This window comes from Chenopodium album, chromosome 22, assembly GCF_948465745.1.
Source record: "Chenopodium album chromosome 22, dcCheAlbu1.1, whole genome shotgun sequence".
Classification (NCBI taxonomy): Eukaryota; Viridiplantae; Streptophyta; class Magnoliopsida; order Caryophyllales; family Amaranthaceae; genus Chenopodium; species Chenopodium album.
In genome coordinates this window covers 24,192,774-24,211,770 of record NC_137855.1, presented here as the reverse complement: position 1 = coordinate 24,211,770, position 18,997 = coordinate 24,192,774, and the positions used below count along the sequence as shown (strand labels likewise).

The 18,997-nt window shown below is 39.7% G+C and overlaps 1 non-coding gene across 1 annotated transcript; it reads right to left on the bottom strand.

Annotated features, from left to right (window-relative positions):
* Positions 1 to 2,176: 2,176 nt before the first annotated feature.
* On the bottom strand, positions 2,177 to 2,282 carry LOC145606512 (small nucleolar RNA R71). Its single transcript, XR_014105372.1, has one exon. It is a non-coding gene; the product is annotated as a small nucleolar RNA R71 (small nucleolar RNA).
* Positions 2,283 to 18,997: the final 16,715 nt, after the last annotated feature.

Genomic DNA, 18,997 nt, shown 5'->3' with positions numbered 1-18,997 from the left:
CTCAAAAGAGTACCGTGTCACGGGATTTTTGATGAGTGACATTTTTGGCACTCATTTGGTTCCTTTTTGGATGATTTTTATTTCTTTTTATCTTTCTTTTCTTTAGTTTCCCTTAGTTTTATTCTTGTTTTCTTCATTTTATGCTTTTTGTAGTTAGTTTCTCTATTTCGTGCTTTTTCTTGTTTACTTGCTATTTTTTCCTTTTTACTTGCTTTTTATCCTTTGATTGTAGGTTGTGATTGATTGTCCAAGGATTCCCGGGCTTCCTTTCTATGGTTTTCCATTGATTTTCATGCCTAAAGCTTGTGCAAGAAGTTTCAAGTCAATGAGAGGTTCAAGGAGCATGCTTCAAAGTCTTGTTTATGCCTTCCTCATGGCTCATTTTCTTCAAGAAATTCAAGGAAGTTGCTGCCTACCTTGTCCTCCATCATCATCATCTAGGATGCGTGCACCTCGTGAGCAAGGGCAAAGAAGAAAGGAGGAAGCTGCAGCTATGTGCGGGCGCACTTGAGGAGTGTGCGGCTGCACATCTGTCGTGTGCGGCCGCACATCAGGTGTGTGCGGGCGCACATTCCTGGGTACACTCCTTCGAGCGCCCGCACCAACGTGGGTCTATTTTTGGACGTCTTTCCCAACTTCCTCTTGGGATTGTTATTTATTTCATTCCTTTTATAGAGAGAAGTTTGGATCTTCATGAGGAGAGAATTAGATTAGATTAGATTTTAGAGAGAGAAAACATTAGTTCTTAGCATTTTTAGAGAGAGAAAGTGTGGGTTTGATGATTGATGATTGAAGATTGCTTCATTTGATTTGATTTCTATCAAGTTTGTAAGGATTCTTTACTCTTTAATGCAATTCAACGTTTGATTTCATTAGTATTGTTGTTTGATTTGATTAATTGATAGTTGATTGATTTTGCTTGTTTCAATTTGATTTCAATTGATGAATTTGGGAATGATGATTAGTTTAGCTTTGATTTTGTTGTTCTTTATGGATTGTGAGTAGTTTATTTGCTAGGGTAGTGGTGAAGCATGTATTGATGATGAATTGAGGTTAATTTGGGGGAACATTGATTGAGTTGATGATGTGATTAAATTGGTTGATTGATTATGTGCATGTGTGTGTTTGATTTAGGCTTGATCACCCTAGTTATTCACACTAGATTGCATTGTAAGCTTGCTATGATACGGACCATTGATTAGTAAACTTGCAATTTCACGATTGAGGTGCTTTGTGAGGTTCCCTAGGTAGTGTTTAGCGTAGTTGACGCTAGTTAGACCTCTAGGTGAACCATCTTAGTATTCTCTTTTGGATACATGATGATTTTCCTTCATTCGCTTGACTTAGTTGGTTCAACCTCCCAAATTACCGTTTCCATTATGATTGCATGTGGATCCATTGCTCTAGTGTCTTAGATTGATCTCATATAAGTTTTACATTGCCTAGTTTAGCCTAAGTTCTACCTCAACCCCTTCTTGACTCCGAAATAGCTTGATTTAGGCATCGTGCATTTGATATCCATTCCCTTGGGTTCGACCTTGACTTACCACTACGCTAAATAGGGGTTAGTTAAGTTACAAATTTTGTTTGATTGGGTGGGGTGGTAGCCCAACGACCTACCGTTCTCCTTCCCATCAAAATGGCGCCGTTGCCGGGGAATGGTGCTTGAGTGCATGTTGTTTTTGAGTCTATTTCATTTTGATAAAATACAAAAAGATTTTACACTTAGGCTACACTTGTAGCCGTGCTACTAATATTGTCTTTGAGATTTGTGTGTGTAGATCCCAAGTCATGGGAGGTAGTTCAAGAGTTACCTTGAAGGAGCTTGGAGTGCCCGGGGCTTATAGGTATGACAGAGCCATAGCTCCACCTATATCACCGGAGAATGACTTTGAAATAAAGCCGGCAATGATCACCCTTATTGAGAGGAGACAATATGGTGGGGCGAAGAACGAGAGCCCATTGAACCATCTTAAGGAGTTTGAAAAATATTGCAACACAATCAAGATTAATGGGGTATCTCAAGAATTCATCCGCCTAAAGTTGTTCCCTTTCTCCCTCATAGGAAGATCTTTGGAATGGCTAGATAAACAGATGAAGCCCAATTCATTGAAAACTTGGGATGATGTCACCAAAGCTTTCTTGTTCCGTTTCTATCCTCAAAAGAAAACGGCGGAGGCAAGAGCTTTGATTCAAGGGTTCAAGCAAAAGCCTAATGAAAGCCTTTATGAAGCATGGGAAAGATTCAAGGTTTATCAAAGGGAGTGTCCACACCATGGGATTCCCACCTATCAAATCATACATATCTTTTATGGTGGGTTGAGTTCTCATGGGAGAGCAAATTTGGATGCCGGAGCCGGAGGCCCAATCATGAACAAGACGGAAGAAGAAGTGGTTGATGCTATTGATGAAGTAGCTCGTCATTATATGAATTGGCAAGAAGTGGAAAGAGAACCAACAAGCAAGGGTTACTCGATCGAACAACTTAGTATCATTAATGATTTGACCACTTTGATTGCGGATTTAGGGAAAGAAGTTATGTCTCTCAAGGAAAAGCTTGAGAAGCCTCCGTCCCAAGCTCCAATTCTTCCCTCCCAAATTAAGGGGAGAGGTACATTCTCTCACTCTAACTCCAATCTTTCAACTTGTTGCATGATTGTGGAATGTTGGCCATGTCAATTATGTGGAATGAATGATCACAATGCTTCTATGTGCCCAAATGTTTCTTGTAGTGAATGTGATGGAAGTGAAATGGAACACATGAATTATGTCAATAATCATGCTTGTGAACCTAGAAATGATGTTCAAAGGAATATTGGAAATAGGAATTATCATATGAATCATGATGATTATAACCAAAATGGAGGTTATAGAAATCATGATTGCCAAGAGATTCATGGTAACTATAACCATCATAATTGTAATGGTCATGGTCATGGCTATAGACATGGGGATCATAACCAAGGTTATGATAACTATGGTCAACAAAGGAGCCAAAATGAAACTAGGGGTAGTTGGAATAATCAAGCTAGGGGATATTTTCAAGCAAGTTTCCAAGATGGTTCCCAAATTGATTTAGTTCCAAATGCTCAAAGTTTAAATGATAATTCCCATGACCAATCATTTCCTTCTAGAGAATTTTTGGAAAGTGTCATTGAGAAACAAGCCAAGACTTTGGAAATGTGTATGGTTTTGAATGAAGAGAAGTTTAATTACATGTTGGCTTATAACAAAGATTTGAGTGAAAAACTTTCTCAATTGACAAGTAAATTCAAGGAATATGATCACTCTTCTTCTTTGACTCCACCTAGCTTAGATTCTAGGAACCCCATGGATGCCATTGTTACTAGAAGTGGTATGGTCCTTGAGGGAGGTGTGCCTAAGAAGAGTGTTGCTAATGAGAGAACTAGTAAGAATTCCATTGAAATTGAAGGTGATGAATGCCCCTTGAGCAAAAATGTTGGTGAGGAACAAGTAGAGAAGGTGATAGAGAAAGAGAGAGAGGTTTGCAAATAAAGGCTCCCCTATCCTCAAAGATATAATAGATATAAGTTGGATGAGCAATTTGGGAAATTTGTAGAGATGCTTAAGCAACTTCATTTAACTCTTCCTTTCACTGATGTTGTTGAGCAAATGCCAAATTATGCTAAGTTCCTTAAGGAGATTTTGAGTGGAAAAAGGACTTTTGATGTGGTGGAGACCATTAGCCTTACCGAGCATTGTAGTGCAATCATCATGAATAAGATGCCTCCTAAGTTAAAGGATCCCGGAAATTTTTCCATCCCTTGTGCTATCAACAAGACCCAAATTGATAATGCCTTATGTGATTTAGGAGCTAGTGTTAGCCTTATGCCATATTCGGTTTATCAAAGATTAGGTCTAGGAGAACTTCTACCTTCAAAGATTACCTTGCAACTAGCCGATAGGTCAATCAAGATTCCTAAGGGAAAGGTAGAAGATGTGCCTTTAAGGGTTGGAAAATTTGTTATTCCGGTTGATTTTGTAGTGTTGGACATGGATGAAGATGCTACAATACCTATCATCTTAGGTAGACCTTTCCTTGCTACATCGGGAGCTATGATAGATGTGAAAAGTGCTAAGATATCTCTTAAGATAGGAGAGGAAGTAATTGAATTTGATTTGAATGAAGGAATGAAATATCCTTCCTCTTCTTTAGAAAATTGCATGAGAGTTGAAGTGCTTGATAATATTGTGAGTTCCATGCATGAGCACTTGCTCACATCTAATGATCCTCTTGAGTGTGTCTTGTTGAACAAGGAAAAGATAGGTATCTCAACCAAGGAAGAGCAATTGTATGAAAATTTGCTTAATGAAGGCGATATAGGGAGTGGAGAAGAAACTTGCATGGGGATATCAAGTCAAGATGCTTTGCAAGTGGCCTCAACCAAAGAAGGTAAAGGTGTTCCCATGGTAGAGCTAAAACCTCTACCATCACACCTTAGGTATGAATTCTTAGGCCCTAATTCTACATATCCCGTTATTGTTAGTGCATCCTTAAGTGAGAGCCAAGCTCAAGCGTTATGTGGTGTTTTGAGAAAGCATCAAGGTGCTTTGGGGTACACAATTGATGATCTTAAAGGTATAAGCCCCGCCTTGTGTACACACCACATAACACTTGAGGAAGGCACCCTCCCTTCTATTGAACGACAAAGGAAACTACATCCCCAAATGGGAGAAGTAGTCAAGAAAGAGATCACCAAGCTTTTGGATGCGGGAATTATATTCCCCATTTCAAGCTCGAGGTGGGTCTCTCCCGTGCATGTTGTTCCTAAAAAGGGGGGTATGACCGTAGTTGAGAATGAGAAAGGTGAGCTCATTCTAACTAGAACGATCACCGGTTGGAGGATGTGTATAGACTATAGACGTCTAAACACATCAACCAAAACGGATCATTTCCCTCTCCCTTTTATTGACCAAATGCTTGAAAGGTTGACTAGGCACAAATTCTACTGCTTTCTTGATGGATATTCGGGATTCTTTCAAATTCCTATTCACCCCGAGGATCAAGAAAAGACAACCTTCACATGCCCCTATGGTACCTTTGCATATAGAAGAATGCCCTTTGGATTGTGTAACGCTCCGGCGACCTTTCAAAGGTGTATGATGAGCATTTTTGGGGACATGCTTGAAGAGGAAATGGAAGTCTTCATGGATGATTTTTCCGTGGGAGGTGTTTCATTTGAGGATTGCCTCAAAAATCTTGAAAGATGCCTAGAGAGATGTGAAAAGGTCAACTTGGTGCTTAATTGGGAAAAATGCCACTTCATGGTGGAAGAAGGGATTGTTCTAGGCCATAAAATTTCCAATAAAGGCATCGAGGTTGACAAGGCTAAGATTGAGGTAATAGAGAAGTTGCCTCCCCCGGTCAATGTGAAAGGGGTAAGGTCATATTTGGGTCATGCCGGATTTTATAGAAGGTTTATCAAAGATTTTTCTCTTATTGCTAAGCCCTTAAATGATCTTCTCCAAAAAAATGTTGATTTTGTCTTTAATGATGCTTGCTTGGAAGCTTTTAATAAATTGAAGAAAGCTTTGACTTCTACTCCTATTGTCCAAGCCCCTAGATGGGATTTGCCATTTGAGCTCATGTGTGATGCAAGTGATACGGCTATAGGAGGTGTGTTGGGTCAAAGAATTGACAAGAAGCTCCATGTCATCTATTATATGTCAAAGACTCTCAATGGTGCTCAAAGAAATTACACAACAACGGAAAAGGAATTCTTGGCTATTGTTCATTCTTTTGAGAAATTCCGTTGTTACTTGTTGGGGTCTAAGACTATAGTTTTCACCGATCATGCGGCTTTGAAGTATCTCTTTGGGAAAAAAGAATCCAAACCGAGGTTAATTCGTTGGGTCCTTGAGCTTCAATCTTTTGATCTTGAGATCCGAGATAAAAAAAGGTGCTGAAAATGTTGTTGCGGATCATTTGTCTAGACTTGAAGATTTTCAAGTTCAAGACGATGGGTCTCCTATAGAGGACCGGATGTTGGATGATTCTTTGTATGTTATCAATATGAAGGAGCTCCCTTGGTTTGCCGATTTGGTGAATTTTCTTGCTTGTGGGGAGTTCCCTCTTTCTTTTTCCAACAATCAAAAGAGAAAGCTTAAGAGAGAAGCAAGGCACTATGTATGGGATGAACCAATCTTGTACAAAAGAGGTGTGGATGGATTGTTGCGCCGATGTGTGCCAAATGAGGAAATACCAAATGTTTTGAAGATGTGCCATTCGGATCCTAGTGGTGGTCATATGGGTGTTTCAAGAACGACCTCTAAGGTGCTTCAATGTGGATTATGGTTGCCTAACCTCTTTAAGAATGCTTGGGAATATGTCAAAAGTTGTGATCAATGCCAAAGGACCGGGAATATTTCGAGAAGGAATGAGATGCCCCAACAACCAATACTTGAATTGGAGATATTTGATGTTTGGGGTATAGATTTTATGGGTCCTTTTCCATCTTCTTATGGGAATCAATATATCCTTGTTGCCGTTGATTATGTGTCAAAGTGGGTGGAAGCCATTGCTTCCCCCACTAATGATCATAAAGTGGTGATGAAATTGTTCAAAAAGATAATATTCCTTAGGTTTGGCATCCCCAAAGCGGTTATAAGTGACAATGGCTCGCATTTTGTGCACTATGCTTTCCGGAAGATGTTGAAGAAGCATGGAGTGAACCAACGATTTGGTCTTCCTTATCATCCTCAAACTAATGGGCAAGTTGAGGTATCTAATCGTCAAATTAAGTTAATTCTTGAGAAGACGGTTGCAAGGAGTAGGAAAGATTGGGAAAATAAGCTTGATGATGCTCTATGGGCATATAGAACGACTTTCAAAACTCCTATTGGTACCACTCCCTATCGCTTGGTTTATGGGAAATCTTGTCACCTTCCGGTTGAGCTTGAGCACCGCACCTATTGGGCTATTAAAAAGATCAATTTTGATTTGGCTAGTGCGGGTGAGCAACGTTGGTTAGATCTTCATGAGTTAGAAGAGCTTCGGTTGGATGCTTATGATTGTGTTAGCTTGTATAAAGCTAGAACTAAGGTGGTGCATGATAAGCTCATTGAGAAGAAAGAGTTTGTTCCAGGGGATAAGGTGCTTCTTTTCAATTCCAAAATGAGGCTTTTTCCCGGAAAATTGATGTCTCGTTGGACCGGCCCTTTTGTTGTTCAAGAGGTGTTTTCAAATGGTTCTATCGAAATTTCTCCCTTGGATTTTTCAAGAACTTTTAAGGTTAACGGACATAGACTAAAGAGGTATTATGATGGAGTTTTCGTGGGGGTCATTCATGACATGGCTCTCTATGATCCGCCTTGAAAGAGGTGGAGGATGTCTAGCTTAAGACTCTAAATTAAGCGCTTCACGGGAGGCAACCCGTGCTTTCTAACTTTTTCTTTCTTTTTCTTTTGATTTTTCTTTGGGTTTTTATGATGTTTTTGTGATCTAATTTTGTTGTGTTTGATGTTGTAGGATGGTTTGAGTCGAATTCCAACAATTTTGATGCCAACTTTGAGGTAAACTTGTCCCAATTCTTAAGTTGGAAAGGTGGGTAAGAATGGAGAATGGTCAATATTTGTGTTTATTTTCATGATTTCAAGTTTTTCTTTCTCCAATATGAAGTGTAGCTACTGCCTATGTGGTTCCTCATGACCATCATGGGGTGTGCGCACATGATGAGGGAGGAAGAAAATCGGGAAAAAATGAGCCTAGTTTTTGTGCGCCCACATACCAGCACTGTGCGGCCGCACACGAGCACTGTGCGGGCGCACATCTCTCTTGTGCGGCCGCACATTGCTGGGTGTACGTGGGGTAGTTTTCCCTCCTCTCTTAAACCCGATTTTTCCTTCTCTCTCTCTCCTATTTCATTCTACTTCCTCCTTAAGTCTATTATGGTTGCTCATAGTTGCTCTCCATTCTCCTCATAATATTTTTCATTTTTCCTCATAAAATTTTCCATAATTCTCATTATTTCGCTCCCCAAGTCTTCATTCTACATCCTTAAAGGTAATTTTCTCACTCCTAGTTTGAAAATTTTGGGTTTTTTTTAATTGAAACTTGTTGGTATGATTGTTGGAGATGTTTATGTGTAGTGGTGTTTTTCTTGCTTAATTGTTGTGATTTTCAATCAATTGAAAGTATAATTGCATGTTTTATGTGATAAAGTTTCAATTTTCATATCTCATGAGAATTTGAGCATGACTAGTACTACCCTCTTACTCTCCACCATTACTACCACTTGTTTTTATGATGATGATTATGGAATTGTTGACGATGGTTTTGTGAAATCTAATTATGATGATGATATTACTTGAGCATTTACAAATTTTGGCATGAACCTTGTTGGATTTTCATATATTTAGTTGTAGGGTGTTTTGTTGATGTTGATGGTGATAATGGAGAAAGTGGTTGTTGGTAGTATGGTATATAGTTGCTTTTGTTAATTGTGCATTGGGGTAATACTTGTGTCAATTGTGATGCTTTGATTATGCATTATTCATCTCTATTGAACTTTTGCTTAACTCATGTCATATTGTCCTTTTATTTTTCCCCATGTACATGATTAATTTTTGGCACACCATTCCTACTATTGAAATCATTTTCTTTGTGCTTTATCTTATAGATGGGTGGTTCAAGACAAGCTAAGCGTGCTAAGGTTACAAATTCGAGGAAGACAATTGATCCACCTTCTTCCATCAAAGAAACTTATGGCATCAAGTTCACGGTTCAAGAGCATTGGGATAGATTTGAGAGTCTTTCTTCACGGAAATTGTATTCTACGAGATTCTATGATCGAGACACCACTACTCTTCTTGGGATAGACAACGATGTGCGGATGTTAGCTCGAAATTTGGGTCTTGAGTTATTCATTGACCTTAAAGCTCCCACCTATGCAAGGCTCACCTATGAATTCCTATCTTCGCTCGAGGTGCAAGAGGATGGTGACGATAATGAATGTCCAACACTTACCTTCCAAGTATTCAATGAAGACTATTCTATTCCCCTTTCATTCCTAAACAAGATGTTTAACTTTCCGGAGCCTATTGATGGCAAGCCTTTGATTTATCCGGCCTATGAAGCTCTTCATCGCAACCATAGGTATGATGAGAATGATTGGTGGGATGATATTTCTATTGAGGATACTTATTGTGCTCAAACTTCCAAATCGGCCTCTATAGTCCATGGAGCGATGCACTACTTTAGCCGCATGCTTACTTATGCATTTTTCTCTAAGGAATCTCTTGGAGCTATATCTCAAGAGCAATTAAGTTGGTTATGGTTGGCTCATCGATATAGGGATGATATGTTGGAGGACTTTGATGTAATTGATTTTGCTAGGCATTTGCTCGACCGCTTCATCGATATTCGTGACGGTTTCTTTCTCTCGGGAAGCATTCAAATTGGGGGTATGATCACCCTCATCGTGCTATCGCTTAACAAAAAATATGCTTCCATGATTGGAGATCTTGTGAAGATTAAGGATCCTAGAGAGAAGTCTCCGTCTTGTTTGTTGGGCACGTTTGCCTTAATCAATCAAAAGTTCATTGAGCGCACTATCATGGACGATTTGTTTATTTGGAAGGTGTCTCGGACAACCGATTGGTGCCTCATTCCCTACGAAGGGTCGATGGTGAGAGACACGAGTTCGCCCTATCCTTGGAAGCCGCCCAAGAGAGATATTCCGGTTTCTTTTCGTCGGGTTTCCATGCCTTCTTCGGGTAATGCTCTTCCAAAGTCTAAGGCCTCTTCATCTAAGGGACGTATCCCTCAAAGTTCTTCTCCTACTCCTCTTCCTCCTTCATCCCCTCCCTTGCATGATTTATCTAGCTTGCATGCCAAGATTGATGCCCTTTCTATTGCATTGTCTTCTTCTTCTATGGGGAATACTTGTTTTGTGGGTGGTTATGATTATCATTCTAGGAGGGTGTATGACTTTCATGTTTCTAGAGGGGATATTGAGCCTTATGTGAATTATCCATATCTCCCGGTCCAAGAGGGCCCTGTCCCACAGTGGGAGCCTTTTGACAAGGCAGTGGGGCCCCGTCTTTGCTATCCCTACTAGGAGGGCCCGCATATGGCGCATAGTGCTATTTGTGGAACCTCTAAAGGGGATTACGATTACAGGAGGCCGGGAGGATGTGACTGGACTTATGATCCAACAAACCCTGCTCCTTTCCCTTCCCCTGAGACTGAGGGGAGATGGGGTCGTTCAGGGCCCCCTGTCTTGGATGACTGGTCTGACTATTTTGCTGCTGATGCCCTTAGGAGGTTGGGTAAGGCTAAAGGGAAGGAAGTTGTTTCGTTAGGTGGGGGGAGTACTAGTTCTACCCCCTACTTTAGTGCCGAGTGAGCCATTTTGGCTACCCCCCCTCCGTATGCATGCTTTATGATTGTGCTTTGTGTTTGCCCTATGGTTGTGTTTAGCTTGGGGGAGGGGTGGCTCATTTCTAGCTTGGGGGAGTTGGTTTAGGTTGGTTATGATTTGCATGGTTCTCCTCCTTGTTAGCGGTTTACTTCGCATTTTTCCTTCTTAGCCTCTATGTCCTCTGTCTGCTCTGGTGTCTCTGTGATATTTTATCTGCTGTTTCTTTGATGATGACTCGCTCTGTTCTTTTTCTTTCTGCTCTGCTATTACTCTGATGATTCTTGTTGCTGATGATGTTTCCTGATGTTTCACTGTCTCTGATATATATTTTTCATTTCCTGTCGTTATGCTGCCGAATTTTCGGCTGTTTTTCATTTGGAAGTTACTAACAATTTTCTTTGTATATAGATTCTTTTATTCTCTTTTTCTCACTTGGTCTTTGGTCCAAGCTTTTGTTTATGGAATGCAACGAGGTGGCTTCTACTTACTTCGTTTATTTTTGCTAAGCTTGGAGCCGGTGAGATCTTTCTTATTTTTCTCTTTATTTTTCTTGGTTGCATAGAATAAGTTTAGTTTAGGGGATGTTGAATGGTTCGAGGATGAATGCTTGTTAACACGTAATGTGTTTGGAATCGATGACATTGATGTCATTCGGTCACTTGTCTGTCGATTGGGATTCTTATGTGTTTAACTTGCACTCTAGTGCTTTCATGTTATCTCTCCTATTTTCCTTTTCTATGTTCCATTACTTCGCTTTTATTTTCTTTTATTTTCTCTTTCTTTTATTTCCTTTCTTTTTCTTTGTGGTATAATTTTGAGGCTTTAATTTTCACTTTTCTTTTGAATTGGACCTTGTACATTGGACTTTGTCTTTTGCATGTTTTTCTTCCTAGGTTGTAAAGGTATGCGCGGTTTGAGACTATGTTTGGTTGACTCTAGGATAGTGTATGCTAGGGTAGTTGGTTTGAACTAGAGGGATCATGAAGCTGGATTCTACTTGTTTGTGGCACGTTGGTAGTTGCTTCCCATAGTTGATTTGACACCATTAGTGAGTTTTTGCCACATCATTGTGAGGTTACTTGTTTTTCTAGCCTTCACCATTCTTTGTTTGAGAGGCGTGGATCCTTGACTATGCATACATAATCTAATAAAGCTTAATGTATGATTCTCAAACACGAGACCGAACTATCTAGGAAGGACAAAGGCACAATTTTCGGGGTGGTACCTTCATTTTTGTTATACTTTGTTATTTTCTCTATTTTTGGGTTTACATTTGCCTTCTTGCAACCATTTGAGCCTTATACTTTCTTTTCAAGCCACATCTTTAGTTCTTTGGCCTTTTGTTTCATTTTTCTTTCTTTTCTTGGTTTTTGTGAAGCAATTGATCATACTTGATGGAGTTTGTGGTGGAGAAGTTGAAATGTTGGTTCTTATGAAAGCATGATTGTGTTATGAATTCTTTGTGAATAATGGCAAATGAGTATGAGTAAAAGCCGTCCTACATTATAAAGGGCATGGACAAATAATTAGTGCAAAAGTTGAAAAAGCCGTCCAAAGTTACAAGAGGCGAGGACAAAGCACTATCAAAATTAAAAAAGAAAAAAAAGTGAAAAATGAAAACTTCAAAAATATTTTGATGTGAGTTTTCTCCCTTTTTGAGCATTGAGGACAATGCTCCATTTAAGCTTGGGGGGAAGCGTTCTCACGCTTTTTGTATATATCTTTTTGAGTATAACTTCGAGTAAGCTTGGGGGTGTTGTTTTTGTTTGGTGACAACTTAGTCTTGGTGTAAAGATATGCGCAATCTTTGCTTCACTATTAGGAAAACCACCAAATTTTTAAATTTTAGCCTACCTTCACCCTTTATGCCTTACGTTACAACCTTGGGGAAAGACCTTTTGACTTAGATAGTTGAGTCACTATTCGAGGGAGGGCATCATGGGTCATTGCCTAAGGAAAGGGGATGCATAGTCAAGATGTCGAGTAGCCTTGAAATATTTCTTTTCCGGTTCCTTCGAGGAATCATTGGGACACTCACTAAAGGGAGATTTGAGACTAGTGGGAAGAACGCGGTAAGATTGTTTGGGATGAAAGTGAATTGTGATAACTAGTTCCTATGCCTAGCATACCCTATGTTTCAATCAACCTTGGATATCTTGAAACGTGCATACCTTAACTACTTGAGAAAGATTGTCATTCATTTGCTTTATAGTCTTTATGTTGATTCATTTCGTAAAGGTTTGTTTTTCTTTCTTTTTCTTCTATGGTTTGCCTCATTGATGTTTGGTGGAGAGTTATGGGTCAAACTCTTAGGATACCCTTACGAGACCTCACTCGTCCTCATAGGCGACTTTGGGGTTTAAAGGGCTTGTTGTAGCTAAAAACAACCGTGATTCCTACGACAATGAGTCTTAGTGTACATTCTTATCTTAAGTCTTTCTTTTTCGTTTTCAATAAAATTTTCATCCTCTCTTTTTCTTGCTTTGCTTTGCTCGAGGACGAGCAAAATTTTAGCTTGGGGGAATTTGATGAGTGACATTTTTGGCACTCATTTGGTTCCTTTTTGGATGATTTTTATTTCTTTTTATCTTTCTTTTCTTTAGTTTCCCTTAGTTTTATTCTTGTTTTCTTCATTTTATGTTTTTTGTAGTTAGTTTCTCTATTTCGTGCTTTTTCTTGTTTACTTGCTATTTTTTCCTTTTTACTTGCTTTTTAACCTTTGATTGTAGGTTGTGATTGATTGTCCAAGGATTCCCGGGCTTCCTTTCTATAGTTTTCCATTGATTTTCATGCCTAAAGCTTGTGCAAGAAGTTTCAAGTCAATGAGAGGTTCAAGGAGCATGCTTCAAAGTCTTGTTTATGCCTTCCTCATGGCTCATTTTCTTCAAGAAATTCAAGGAAGTTGCTGCCTACCTTGTCCTCCATCATCATCATCTAGGATGCGTGCACCTCGTGAGCAAGGGCAAAGAAGAAAGGAGGAAGCTGCAGCTATGTGCGGGCGCACTTGAGGAGTGTGCGGCCGCACATCTGTCGTGTGCGGCCGCACATCAGGTGTGTGCGGGCGCACATTCCTGGGTACACTCCTTCGAGCGCCCGCACCAACGTGGGTCTATTTTTGGACGTCTTTCCCAACTTCCTCTTGGGATTGTTATTTATTTCATTCCTTTTATAGAGAGAAGTTTGGATCTTCATGAGGAGAGAATTAGATTAGATTAGATTTTAGAGAGAGAAAACATTAGTTCTTAGCATTTTTAGAGAGAGAAAGTGTGGGTTTGATGATTGATGATTGAAGATTGCTTCATTTGATTTGATTTCTATCAAGTTTGTAAGGATTCTTTACTCTTTAATGCAATTCAAAGTTTGATTTCATTAGTATTGTTGTTTGATTTGATTAATTGATAGTTGATTGATTTTGCTTGTTTCAATTTGATTTCAATTGATGAATTTGGGAATGATGATTAGTTTAGCTTTGATTTTGTTGTTCTTTATGGATTGTGAGTAGTTTATTTGCTAGGGTAGTGGTGAAGCATGTATTGATGATGAATTGAGGTTAATTTGGGGGAACATTGATTGAGTTGATGATGTGATTAAATTGGTTGATTGATTATGTGCATGTGTGTGTTTGATTTAGGCTTGATCACCCTAGTTATTCACACTAGATTGCATTGTAAGCTTGCTATGATACGGACCATTGATTAGTAAACTTGCAATTTCACGATTGAGGTGCTTTGTGAGGTTCCCTAGGTAGTGTTTAGCGTAGTTGACGCTAGTTAGACCTCTAGGTGAACCATCTTAGTATGCTCTTTTGGATACATGATGATTTTCCTTCATATCGCTTGACTTAGTTGGTTCATCCTCCCAAATTACCGTTTCCATTATGATTGCATGTGGATCCATTGCTCTAGTGTCTTAGATTGATCTCATATAAGTTTTGCATTGCCTGGTTTAGCCTAAGTTCTACCTCAACCCCTTCTTGACTCCGAAATAGCTTGATTTAGGCATCGTGCATTTGATATCCATTCCCTTGGGTTCGACCTTGACTTACCACTACGCTAAATAGGGGGTAGTTAAGTTACAAATTTTGTTTGATTGAGTGGGGTGGTAGCCCAACGACCTACCGTTCTCCTTTCCATCAATTTTCTCCCGTCTGACGGTAGAATTTACCGTGTCACGGTACACTTTGCCATGTCACAGGATGCTGTTTTAGGGTTTTTGTCATTTTAGGGTTCCGTGTGCTCCCTCAGCACATTTTCCCTATAAATAACCCCTCATTTCTGATGTACGGGGCATCAAATAATCTCTCATTTTCCCTTCTATGCTCTAGCCTAAACACTAGCCTACCCTTCTCTCTCAAAATACCTTCCTTAAGCACTCCAAGGAGTCCATACTTTACCCGGGGTTCTGTCCTTAAGCCACGGTGTGAAAGGTAGAACTGCTTGAGGGTTTGGCCCCAAATCAATTCTCATTTAATTTAATTCCATTTTAATTATTGTTTAATTATTTTCCTTGAAGTTACTAACGCGTTTATTGTTTTTATAATAGCAAGCAAGCAAAATCAAAGTAAGAATCATGTTCCTTTTATTTCTATTATTATTCTAACGGTTTTATATTGTTGGAATTATTGCTATATTGCTTCCAATATTAATGTTTGTTCTACTATTATTTTTGATCATCATATTGCATGTTTAAAGGGAATATGTAATTGAAAATCACGACTAATAAGATAATTTGGACAACCGGTTTAGGCTCCTTTTTAATCTTGTTGTTTAATCGAAGTGATCACCAATATTTTAGAATTATGTGTTGCATTAATATTCAACCAATTAAGCATAATAATAGTTTGGAGAAAATTGAATCGTTTTGTTTGTATGCCTTTGAGATCACAGGAATACTTTTCACAATAAGAATCGAGTAGAGGCCAATACGGGCGAATGTGACTCCATGACTCACTTCGTACTATCATCCCCGATCCTCCTTTCGTGGTTCCGAACCATATGGAGTTAGTAATCTCATGGATTATGAATGGGGTGTAACCTTCACGGGTCAATCGTTGTTGCCTTCGTTGTCCCTTTTCGTGGTTGCCTTAAATGATCTGTGAACGGTTTACAAGTTCCTTAAAAACTTGTTGGTGGCTCCCTACTTTCCTTGTCCCTAATCGTGTCCCTAATCGTATATGTCAATTCCTACTTCCTATGAGTGCCAAGCATATTCACACCATGCTTTAACGTAGGCGCACTTCGAGCGACGCCTACAATTTGGCGACTCCACTGGGGAGGATTCTCGGTTATTTATCGATTTGAGTGATCGGTATTTAATCGAGATGAGTGGATGAGACTTGAAAGATTCTTGAAAAATATTCCTGTGATTAATTTGGCATTTTTGCATAAGCATCGACGTTATAACGTCGAATTTAGATCTGTCCCGTAGGAAAAATTGAACAACTTGAGTGCGTACGAAGAAAAAAATAGGGCACCAGTCAGATTTTCTGACTGCCGTGTCACGGTACAATGTACCGTCTGACGGTGCATTGTACCGTGACACGGGAATTTTTGCCGTGTCACGGCAGTCCTAAAATCAGTCCGGTGGCTTATTTTCTCTTCTCACAGTTGACTTCCTTCGATTTTTCTGAAAAACCGTATGTGTTCTACATACGTCTTAGCCCCGGGGGATTTAAGCTCTATCAACCCAAAAACGCTCATGGCAATAAGGGTTCATCCGAGTTATTAAATCTACCCAAACCATGGAGTCGAGTTCGATTTCATCACGAACTCGCGTAGCCGCCCGTTGGCATACACCCTCAAGGGAGGCTGCCTTGCTAACGCGTCCAAACTCTTAACCATGGTACCCTTTTGACACCCAAAGCTTGACCATAGTCGAACATAGAACTTGACTTTAGGTTGAGAACATTTTTTTGCATCATCGTGACTAAATGCTACGTGGTTTATTTGATACTAACCCACATGTGTTTGTTCATTTTGTTTTTGGACTAATCTATGACCGAGGGTTTTTATTTTCCACTTAGTAATTAGAACGGACCATAAAATCAATAAAATCTGGAAAATAGGCCTGGAACTGAGCACCGCGTCACAACAAGTCTGCCGTGACACGGTGAACAGTGCCGTGACACGGTACTTTCTGCCGTCTGACGGTGGATTGTACCGTGTCACGACAGTCAGCACCGTGACACGGTGCCCAGGAAAAGTCTCGTCTGACATTTTTGGTTCTCTGTGCGTACATATGTGGTCTATGTGTCGAGTTTGGTATAAAGTATAGCTGTACGGTCATAACACGTGTCCATAACCTCACATAATCACTCACAAGTCGTGTCGAGTTCACACACTTTTTCCTCGAGTCTTTCACAATTTTGTTCGTGACTGTAATTAGGAAAATCTTGCGTCTTTTTTTCCGTTTTTTTTAGGAGTAAGTCGGATGGTATCCTCCCATACATACTTTCTTTGTTTTTAAAACTCTTTCCCTTTTTATTTTCCGGATGGGTCAAGGATAAGTCTAGCCATTAAATGTGCGTTCATTTCAATGTCACAACACTTGGTCAAGAAGCAGGGGTAGACTGTTACGGTTTGAATCGCTACCTCAACAACCTAAGAGGCGTACAAGAAAACCACCACAAGCATCCCCACGAAATCCATCTCCCATTTACTTTCAACCAATGGCCACTAAGGAAGATATGGAAAACCTTAACCATGCCATTGACAGGTTATCTGCTATGATGGAAGCGCTCACTACCAGGGTTCACACGGTAGAACAGAACAATCAAAGCAATACCGCTGCAGCTGCGATAGACAAAATCAGGGAACAAATGAGTAAGATTTCTGAGGAGTTCACCTATGTAGAACAACCTGCCACTTCTCTGAACATAAGGGACAGGCTCCCTGAGAAGTTTTCCACTGCTGACATTCCCAAGTTCAAGCCTACTGATAACCCTATGTTTCACTTGAAGGCCTTTTCTGCAACTATGGCTCTTAAAGGGTTAGATGTAACACTCTTCCCTACTGTGTTCCCTCTCTCCCTGGAGCATGCCTGTCAGCAATGGTTCTACTCTTTGGAATCCAAGCACGTTGCAACTTGGGAGGACGTTACTGAAAGTTTCATGAACCGCTACAAGTGTAACATCCAAACTAAAACTTCTGAACGTGAACTCTCCATTCTCAAACAGAAAGAATGAAGGCTTCACTACTTATTTAAGCAGGTGGAGGGAAACAACTGCACTCTTGGTGGATCCTCACAAAGAGAAAGAGATGGTTCGCCTGTTTATTGCAAATCTGACTCACAAGTATAAGCAACACTTGAAATTCCTGCCTCTCAATACTTTTGAAGCTGTATACGATATTGGAATCAATATCGAAGATGAACTGATGAAGACTGCTGGTAGCAACAACAATAACAACAATAACACTTGGAAGAACAAGAAGAACGACAGTCCTTCTTCTTCGTCTTCCAAGCCCAATAATGCTACCAACAATGTCAACATCAATGTGATGTGTGTCATAAATGCCACACATTTGACGAGCATTTAGGTCATTTTTATTCTCTTTTAATAGCTTTCATGCTTAATAAGTGCTTAGTTTTATGCTTTGTTGCTTAGTTTTACCTTTGTTCTCTTATTTTGTAGCTTTTGTGCATTTCGTTGGTTTTCTAGCCTTTTCTTCTTTATTTGCTCTCTATTTTCGTGGTTGTAGGTATTGGACGAGGTTCGGGTCGTGATTTTGGTGATCCACTATGGTGGAAGAAGCTTTAGGATCAAGTTCATGGAGTTTGGGAAGCTCAAGATGCAAAGAAGTGGAAGTTCCAAGTCTTGGCTCTCCTCTTGTGCTCCCTTCAAAGGAAGTGTGTGCCCTCAATATTAAGCCTTAGCTACTGCCTACCTTGTCCTCCATCACCATCATAAATCATGTGTGCAACCCTTGAGCTTGAAGAGTTGAAGATTCGAAGAAACCCAGCTGAGTGCGGCCGCACGCGCAGAATGTGCGGGCGCACTCGAAGGATGTGCGGCCGCACACCATGGTGGTGCGGGCGCACATCATGGTGGTGTGGGCGCACATCCTCTGTTGTGTGGCCGCACCAACGTGGGTCTTTTCCGATCGGATTTCGACGATTTTCTCTCTCTTCTTATACCTATTTGAACCCAATTTTTGTAAGAAGTTTGATAATAGAATTAGATCATATTCTTAGCTTAGTTGAGAGCTTCTCTCTCTAGATTTAGGGGTTAGATTTAGGATTAGATTTTAGAGAGAGAAAGTGAAGAATTTCAATGGTGATTGAGAGATTGAAGATCCAATGGTGACAATTGTATTGGAGATCTACTCTATTATCAATGAGCATTTCTAAACTCTATCTCATTTATTGTTTTGATTAGTATTCATGTTTAGACTGTTTGATTTTGATTAGATTTTGATGATTTGATGATTGATGTTTGATTAGAGTAATTGTTCTTCTTTAATTGTAGATTCTTTGATTGTTGATTGTTGATTACTTTAGTTGTTTGTTGAATTGATGATGTTGCTAGAGTAGTTGTTTGGTTAGGGATTTGGTGAAGCTTGTATAATGTAATGAATTGATGTAGATTGGGGATTTTGATGGAGTTAATGATGTGATTA